Consider the following 6,633-nt stretch of genomic DNA (forward strand, 5'->3'; position numbering starts at 1 on the left):
TAAGTGGAGAGCAAATGTTTTGAGAATGATGAGGGCAATGAATGTACAAATGTGCTTTACACAATTGATGGATGTATGGATTGTGATAAGAGTTGTATGAGCCCCTAATAAAATGATTTTTAAAAAAGAATAAAACAGGGATCTAGAAAAAAAAAACACCTCTGGGCTCTCCTCTTATCTGATCAGGGCCTGGAGGAAGTTCTGGGATGGTAACCAGTAACTCCACTCTACTGGGACCATGCTGCTATACTCAAGGAGAGCTCCTGGACAGCAGAGGTGGGGCACTGTTCCCAGTGTCACTGATGTCCTGCCCCTGCAACTGGTTCTCTCCTTCAGGGAGTAGCTCTCCAACCTCGGCGGGCTCGCTGGTGTCAAAGCACTGGGGCAGCATGGTGATGTAGTCCTCTGAGGAAGCAGAGCACTGACTCTGAACTTCATCCTTGAGCTCATCTTCTTCCTCCTCCTCCTTCTCAGCAAATTCTTCTTCAGCGATATGGACAATCTCCTCTCCCTCCTCACCAAGGGAGCCTTCCCCTTCAGATGAGGTAGATGTCATTTGCAGGGACTTCTGGCAGCAAGGTGGGTTGTGATCAGGGCAGCATCCAATGCCAGGGACCTGAGCACAGTCTCGCAGACACACTGGGTCCCGCTCAGGTCATCTCCGGCTTCCTCCCCAGCGGCAGCACCCTCAGCCATATTCTTCGCCAGCCCCGTGGAGTCCACAGGGGTGTGGTGTGGCACCCTCTCCAATTCTCACACAAGGTTTATGTCCAGCAGCTCCCGGGCAGTCAGAAGGTCCACAGATGGGGTGTAGCGCTCCCTCTCGCTGGCAACCTTTTGGGTCTGTGGGATGTGGGTTCCTATTCCTTCTGTCGGCTCAGTGCCTTCACCAAGATGAATTTCTTCTTTGGCCAGAAGAAAAGTTTCCTATTGTCGGCAAGTGGGTTCGTCTTTGCTTGAGCCCGCCATGCCCTTGTCGTTGTTACTAGGGCTCTCAGTGGAGGGGAAAGAATCCAGTCTGATACTACACCAGACCCAAGGCCCAAACTGCTGGCCTTGATGAGAAAGACGCCAGTGGGAGGTGCATGTTCCTTCCAAGGTTGGGGCAATGAACTCCGCAGACACAACTCCTACATGGCCGGCTTACAGGCAGGGAACCAAGACATCCTTCTTTTCTGTAGAAGCCAGAGTCAGGTTCCCCCACATGAACGCGAGCTTTGGGTCTGCACTCCATCTGACATTTCCTGCGTTTTTTATTCTCCCGTGTTGGATGAGCGTGGCTCCTGGCTGAAGTTGAGTCCCATCAGGCACATTCTCGTCCACAGATGCTGCACTGAGGGTTGGCCTGACTGGGGCACAGGGCTGCAAAGGGAACATCAGGGTATTAGACTGCAGCAAGCTCTCGGCTTGGCCCAAAGGAGACTTGGGGCTCTGAAGCCCATGGATAGAATTCCACAGATGAATCTTCCTAGCTGCTTTTTAAATTCCTTGACTTCTGCTTTCCACTGTTTCATCTCAGCTTGCAACCTTTGCTTTTCTGCTTTAAGAAAGTTCTTGCCCACTTGGTTTTGGAGCCTGGCTTGCTCCAGAGCAGCAGGGAGGCAAGGAGGAGAGACCCTTGAGTGAGCGAACGGTTCAGAAGATCCCACAACAGGTCTCCGCAACTTCGGCAGGACATGGTTAGATCATGGGCATATGGCCCTGTCTCACAGTCTGCATTGTAGGATGGGCATAGGCTATATTCTTTGGCAGCTGCTGCAATCAATATGCCAACTGAATTGGTTTTCTGGCAAAAACAGTGTTTCGTCTGAAATGGGCATTGAGACTTCTGATGGACAGGAACCCAAGGTTGGGCGTTGGAGTACAAGCTTCTCATGTAATTTCTGCTCAAGCTTCTCAACTCTTTCTTTAACCACTTGCTCTCTGAATGTCTCCAGGTAGTGTTTGAACCAGTCCAGGGGCTTCTCTGGAAGCTGGTCTGCATCACATGGATCAAGTGGAAACGGCTGTGGGGCAGGTGCCTCTGGGGGCTTCATATCGGATCCCAAGACCCTCAGCAGTGAGGGATAATGTGCAAATGGTTTCTTCCCTGTCCGGGTAGTTGACTGCCTTTTTGATGCAACTGGATTTGGGTCTCATCCCTGGACCTTCCAGGACCTGCCCTGCAGTTGGTTTCCATGCATCACTGCCAACTTAAGGGCTTCTTTAAATTCTCCTGGACTGTTGATAGACACCTCTTCATTTTCCTCATCCAAGTATTTTATTTGAATAGTGTTCAGACCAAACGAAACTTTTACCATAACTTCTACATCTGCCCAAGTTGTGCTTTCTGGTTCGAAACCAGAAAGCTCTGCATTTCATTTTTAAAAGTCACACTTAGAGTGACCTGTGGTTCCATGCTGCAGGGCTTAGAGGACGGCCAGTCCGCGTCTCGTGGGGCTCGATAGGAATCGTAGTCTTTTTAAGATCTGTGGGTTCCTTCGCCTACTCCCTGCTCTCAAGAGGCAAAGACACACACTCTAGTCTACAGGTGTTGCGGTCCACAAGCATGCAGAAATCTCCAATCTGGCAACTCGGTTTCCGTGGGAATCGTGCCTGCCTCCAGTATGGAAAGTACCTCTCCCCTTAGAACTACGCTTTCCAAAAATACCGGGCGAAGGCCTTTGTTTCGCACTGCATGCTGGAAATGGTGGTTTCTTTATGGAGCCCTTTATTTACTTAAAGTGGAGCCTTCCATGGCGGCTGAGAGGGCACGATCGGTGTGGTGGGGGTAGGCCCTTTCTTGCCACCGGTCTGGATTAAGTTACTCTCATATTTGGGCCACAGGTAGCGATTCTGATCCCAGTACAGAGGTGACTGTGACGTCATCCTCCACAGCATTTTGAATCACACATGCACACACCAAATTCCACTCGTGACTCAACACAACCCTCTACAGCGGGCAGATCATCCCCGTTTTATAGACGGGCACACGCTTTCCAAGTTGAGTCCTCAACGAAATGTTTTCTAGCCCCCAATCCCTTACGCTTTGGACCCTGCGAGCTGTTGACAGGGACTGCTCTAAGCAGCTGCCAAGTGGTCAAAGCTGCCACGTGGATGAGTGCAAGCTGAGACCCATCCACACCGGCATTGTTCTCGTTCTTATTGCTGAAGCCACTTCCGCTGTGTGGAGTGTACTTCAGGAAGAAAGCCTGGGGGAGGTATCTTCCCCCTCGGCTATTCCCGTTGTGCGCAGCCAAATGCTCACACAAGACGGCTCTCAGTTCCATGGTGGGGGCTTTGTACTCATTTACAGAGTAGCAATGCTTTCTTCTTTCTTTTCAAAATTGAATTTCATGAAAAAAATCATTTTACTGGGGGCTCTTACAGCTCTTATCACAATCCATACATCCATCCATGTGTTGAGCACATTTGTACATGTGTTGCCACCATCATTTTCAAAACATTTTCTTTCTACTTGAGCCCTTGGTATCGGCTTATTCTCCCCACCCTTCTCCCTCACTCAAGAACCCTTGATCATTTATAAATTATTTTTTTCATGTCTTACACCGACCACTGTCTCCCTTCACCCACTTTTCTGTTGTCTGACCTTCCCCTACCCTCCTGGTATCGCTACTCTCCTTATTGGTCCTGAGGGGCATTCTTTCTTTTTCTAAATGGAGTGAAAGTTCACAGAACAGATCAACTTCCCATTCAACACTTTCTCCCCATTTTGTTCCATGTCACTGATGCAGTCCCCACAAAATCACACCCCATATCCCGCTTCTGCTCAGGCTTCCTGTTCACGCCTCCATCTTTCCTAACTCTTATAAACTTTGTCCTAGGGGAAATGCTGCCCCTTTGGTTGAAGTTGTGCATACCTACCTAGTGTTGTTGTTGTTGTTATCATCTTCATGGGTCTATCTATCATTTGGCTGCAAATTGAGCCATGGGGCCAAGTTAATTTCCAGAGCTGAAGAGGGACTCGAGGGCATAGTCTCAGGGGTTCCTCTAGTCTTTCTTCAATAAGTAACATTGCAGTGTTTTGTATAGAAGAGTATTTATCTAGGACACGTTTAACTCTTGCTCTCCTCCTGGCTCCACCATTGTTTAATTTTTAAAAAACATTTTATTAGGGGCTCATACAACTCTTATCACAATCCATACATATACATAAATCAATTGTATAAAGCACATCTGTACATTCTTTGCCCTAATCATTTTCTTTTTTTTTTCTTTTCTTTTTTTACATTTTATTAGGGGCTCATACAACTCTTATCACAATCCACACATATACATACATCAATTGTATAAAGCACATCCGTACATTCTTTGCCCTAATCACTCTCAAAGCATTTGCTCTCCACTCAAGCCCTCTGCATCAGGTCCTCTTTTTTTCCCCCTCCCTCCCCGTTCCCCCCTTCCTCATGAGCCTGTGATAATCCACAGATTGTTATTTTGTCATATCTTGCCCTATCCGGAGTCTCCCTTCCCCTGCTTCTCTGCTGTCCATATCCCAGGGAGGAGGTCAGCCCTGTTGTTTTTTAAATGGTTGCCCATTCTCACACAGAGGTGAATTCAGTTCCAAGTCAAAAGGATCACAGTCAAACCTCAGTCTCTATCTGAGCAGGACTCCTGGTCTCTTTAACCAATGTCAGCGTGGTTCCACCTTTTTCTCCCATTCTCTCTCTTCTCATGTGATCCTTTTCAGAGCAGTGGGCAGGAGCAGCCAGCCACCATCCAGTTCTGGTCTCAGTGCTGTGGAAGCGGATGTCTGTGAGGGTCATTGGTCAACTGGACAAATTGTTCCATGTGTCTTTTGTTTGTCCTCACACTTTCTTCCTCTGGCCAGGGGGGACCAAGTAGCTGCACCTGAGCGGGCTGCTCACAAACTGTTACAACCTTCTCCTCATCAGAATATGATGTGAACGATTGTCTTTGTGGACTGTGGTGACGATTGACCTTGGCGCCCGCTGAGATTGTGGCACCTGAGCCCCAAGGCCCACTGACTCACCCCTTCACGGTGTTTGGGTATGTCTAAGAGGTTTTAATAACTTTGTCCCTTATACACGCCACAATGGACTCTTGGATCCATTTGCAGCAAAAGTCAATTGTTGCTGTTATGGACCATTGAGTCAGCACCACTCATAGTGACGTGATGTCCAGCAGAGCAAGACACCACCCCGTCCTGTGCCATTCTCATCATTGTTCTTATGCCTGAGCCCATCATTGCCACCACTGTGCCACTCCATCTTGTTGAAGGCCTCCCTCTTTTTCCCTGCCCCTCCACTTTACCCAGCATGATGTCTTTCTCCAGGGCCTGATCTCTCTTGACAACCTGTCCAAAGTATGTGAGCTGAAGCCTTGCCAGTCTTGCCTCTAAGGAGCAGAATTCTGGCTACACTTCTTGCAAGATAGATTTATCTGTTCCGATGACAGCCCGTGATACTCTCAATGGTCTTCACCAGCAGAAGTAAATGGGCGTATGAAATATCCTTTGTCAAGCTATCTTCAGGGGAATACTCCTGCTCCCACCTCTTCAGCCTGTGTGTCTATCCAAGCATCTACTCATAGACCCCCACAGTGCAAGATTGTGCACGAAACAGTGTTTGCCTCTGTTGTCTATAAGCCTTGTCAACCTTCCAATGTCTTGCCTCTGTAACATTGTCCATATTTTGTCACTGGTCACCTTTATAGTTCTATGTTTTTACATATAGGGCTTTGATCCAGCCTGAGTTCATTTTCGTATCTGGTTGAGATAAAGTTTATTGTGCCAGCCTGGCCGATAAACACATGTGGGGTTAATTGAAGGGCAGAGAGATAAATGGCGCAGTGATCCTCGCCTTTCTAGTTCTCAGGTCTCTTGCTTTGTGATGGTCGGACCAGGGTGCAGCTGCCTTAGCCAGTTCCCTGCTTCAGCTGGCAAGGCTCACTTCCTGCAAGACGTCCCCAAGGAGAAGCCACATGGACCTACCCCAGTGCAGCCCTGGGTGCTGGAGCAGCCGTGTGGAGCCCCCTGCCAGCGCTGAGATGCTTACACGCTCACTGACTCCGCTTTCCTCCTGCAGTCGGTGTCATAGTGTGTGTTTTGTGAGATGGAGGAGGACTTTATGGATTGGTGTCAGACGTTTGAGCTAATATTGGACTTGTGGGTTTGGGCAGCACAGGGTTGGGATGTATTCTTGATGTGCACTTAACCTTTATATGAAATTCTCTCTTATACATGAGTTTTGTGGGTTTGTTTATTTAAAGTACCCAGACTAATACAGTGGTATAGCAGTGCTTTTCCCTCTTAACAATTGATATGTTGGCCATGTCGAGTGTTTCTACTTTTTTCTAGTCTATATGGCATAGTGGTTATGGTAGGGCTACTAACTGCAAGGTCAGCAGTTCAAAATCACCAGCTGCTCCATGGGAGAAAGTCTAGGCTTTCTATTCCCATAAAGAGTTACAGTCTTGGAAACTCACTGGGGCAGTTCTACCCTGACCTATGGTTCACTAGGGCAACAGCAGTGAGTTTGAGCCTTTGAGACAGCTCCTTTCATTTGATTCCTTGCTTTGGAAATGACCAAAAAGTATCAGCACACAGAGGAAGCATCCTAGTGTTGGAGCCAGGGAAACTTTGTTTTGAGGTCTAGCTTGGCTACTTATCCA

General features: G+C 48.1%; 1 pseudogene; it reads right to left on the bottom strand.

The window, feature by feature from the left end:
• Positions 1-250: 250 nt before the first annotated feature.
• Positions 251-2,407, bottom strand: LOC142431040 (next to BRCA1 gene 1 protein pseudogene; annotated as a pseudogene).
• Between the last annotated feature and the right edge of the window lie 4,226 nt (positions 2,408-6,633).

This window comes from Tenrec ecaudatus, chromosome 17 (assembly GCF_050624435.1).
Source record: "Tenrec ecaudatus isolate mTenEca1 chromosome 17, mTenEca1.hap1, whole genome shotgun sequence".
In the NCBI taxonomy this organism is placed as follows: domain Eukaryota; kingdom Metazoa; phylum Chordata; class Mammalia; order Afrosoricida; family Tenrecidae; genus Tenrec; species Tenrec ecaudatus.